Here is a 3,115-nt window from a genome sequence, read left to right as displayed (position 1 = left end):
GAAAAATTTCAGGTCCGCATTTATGTTTTTAAAATGATATTCATTTTTATTTAACTATAGCTTATTCCCATCTCTGTATATTTTATTTATTCTAATATGAATTTTCTAATTTTTAATTTTTTTATTTAATGCATTTTAATAAATATTACTGTTCTGTTTTTACATGGTTTCTGGTCTGCCTTCTTTTAATTTTAGCTGGTGCAAGGGAGATAATTACTTTATCTTATTTCAGTTTGGGGAGATAATCCATGTTCCAGTTGGCCCAAGAGAGGTTATTAATCTATCTTATTTATTTTTTAACCTTTTTTTATTTTATTTTATTTTAAATAGTTGAGGGAGGTATGCCGGTTATTTGATTTCTAAGTCTTTTATATATGTGCATTGCATTCTTTAAGGTAGCCATAATTTTCATACTTAATTCATACTTAATATTTATTCTTACAATTGTCTAAATGTCCATTTTTCACTTTACTAATTCATGCTCTAAGTTGACTGCATCTAGAATACTCTTGAAGAAATTCCTTTAGGTGGGGTCTTCGTTCGTTGTTCGGTCCTCCCAGTATATTAGGAACGCTTATCTCCTATGTAAACAGGCTGTGAGGGTCTCACTGCGGATGTTCAAACAGGTCTTTTGAGGGTCATTATTAGTCGTTATACTGTGGTATTTCTCCGCATCACAAAGGGGGTACCGTTTTGAGGCTGGTGAGTATGCTGGTCTTCTCTCTATTATCCTCCGTTTAATGATGAAAAGTGTTTCGTTATCTTTTAGCTACCATGCGGGCGGCTAGTCCTATCTTTATCCTTGTTTTTGCCCTGAAGGAAATGTTGTGCTTAAACGTCCCTTTCATCATGCCAATGTATATTCCTGGTGTATCGTTAGCTTGATGTGCGAGCGTCGCTGCATATACGAGGGATTTCACCCAGCATTTTCCCTCTAATGGGCAATCTTCCCTGGATCTGCAAGAGCAGTCCGCAATTTCATTTTAATTGCGTTCCTTTGCGATGATCTTTTTTATTGATGGAGTTGTGGAATAGCTGACCTTGTGCAGCTTATGTTGTGGAGGGAAATTTCTGTCTAATAGACTGGTGGAAGATAAATAATCCAGTGACGGTAAAATCCAAATATATAACTTCAAGAAAGTTAATTGAATTTCCATTTGCACAAGTAAAATCCAAGGAAATCCCGTAATTGGAAAATGATCCAAAACAATCCAAACGCAGAAATCCATGGAATAATTCACAAAAATGTGTACAAGGGAAAAAGGGGGAAAAATGCCAATAATATTAATAAAAGAAAAATAAGATATGTTTTTTCACTCTACTGCCGAGACATAAATATAAATAAGAAAGATCAGGGAAGAAGAAAAAAATAGTGATATAATTAAATATATAATAGAAAAACAAATGTAAAAATGACCCAGACAGGAAATGTTAAAAGGCGCGAAGAAATATATAGGGCGAAATAATATATATAGGTCAACTGAAATGTACAGGTCATCACTAAAAAAATGTAAGCAAGAGTTGTTAGAAGACACTTAATGGAAAATAAATAAATTAATTAATAAAAAAAAATAGAAAATAATAAATAAACAATAAATAAATAAAATATAAAATATAAAAAATAAAAAAATAAAAATTATTTATATATATGCATATATATATATGTATGTATATATATATGTATATATACATATATATGTATATATATATATGTATATATACATATATATGTGTATATCTTTATATATATGTATATATATGTATATATATGTATTTATATATGTATATGTATATATATATGTATATATATGTATATATATATATATATATATATATATATATATATATATATATATATATAAGTTCTCAATTTTAATTGCATATATCTCGATGCATATTTTGCAATTTGAAATGAAAAATTAAAATGTCGTTGGTCTGGTAAATATCTCGCTATGATAATTCTCTCCAGGAGTTTCACACACAATAGACTCTAAAAAAGCGTCTTCAATCTAATAGGACTAACACTGTCAGCTAAGTTCAAACCCCTACCCATCGCCGCAATGTTGCATCTCCGTGCCTATTTTACAAATAGTTTAATAGAACATGCTCTGATTAACTCGTTGCCCTTTTGCCCTCTCGAGGTCCCTATCACCGACAAACCCGTTTAGCACCAACATCACAATCCTGAAGTGTTGAGGTGCCTAAAACCAGAAAGCTTTCTACTCTAATTGTTTTTTTCCTAGACAGCTAGACCTTGGAATTCCCTTCCTATTACTTGCTTCCCTAACTATACTGATATGCCGAAGTGTAACGTAAACAAAAACCTTGTAATCTTTCCTACAGTAGTCCCGTACTTCCAAGTGGCGATATTCCTTCTTAGAGGTAAACGTGAGTAAAAACAAAACGATTCTTTCTTTTACTAACCTATTACAGAAAATACACAGTGAAAAAGTCTACCAACAATGCCACATGAATGTAATCGACCGTATCTGCATAGCGATTTTTTAATAATTGACGTACTACAAAAACCTTATATTATACAGAGAATCTATTGCGATATTCAGATTAAACAAGTCAGTATTAACTTAAATTAACTGCAAGACGTTCGAATATTTTCAAGAAGTAAATTTTGGTTGTCTTGTGTTTTATTTTCGCATTATTTTGATCAGCCATATGAATTAAACAACGTATCATGACAATTATTTGTAAAATCTAAAATACTAAATATAAAAGTATTGCAAAATATTTTCCGACTTTAATTTTACATTAATTTCGATAATTACAAATTCTAACGCCAATTAAATTATCATTTTTCAAAAGTATTATTTAGAAAATGGATAATTCTTTCGTGTATAGAATTAATGGTATTAATGCAATTAATTGCATGTAATACGCTTTAATATAATATTTTATTCATGTTGATTCCCTATTCAATATAATAGAGTTAACTTTCTATTTATTATTATATTCTACCAAATATCTATATGTGAGTGATTTCAAAAGTTTTTAAATATGACTTGAGTAACATCAGCTAGAATCGAAACCCAAACATTTAGCTTTAGAGCGGCATTCGCTACTATCTGCGCTAACGACACATGTATATCAAAAGTTGACA

Source organism: Euprymna scolopes, chromosome 8 (genome assembly GCF_053919585.1).
Source record: "Euprymna scolopes isolate OS-2025 chromosome 8, ASM5391958v1, whole genome shotgun sequence".
NCBI classification, from domain to species: domain Eukaryota; kingdom Metazoa; phylum Mollusca; class Cephalopoda; order Sepiida; family Sepiolidae; genus Euprymna; species Euprymna scolopes.
This window is presented reverse-complemented; position numbering follows the sequence as displayed.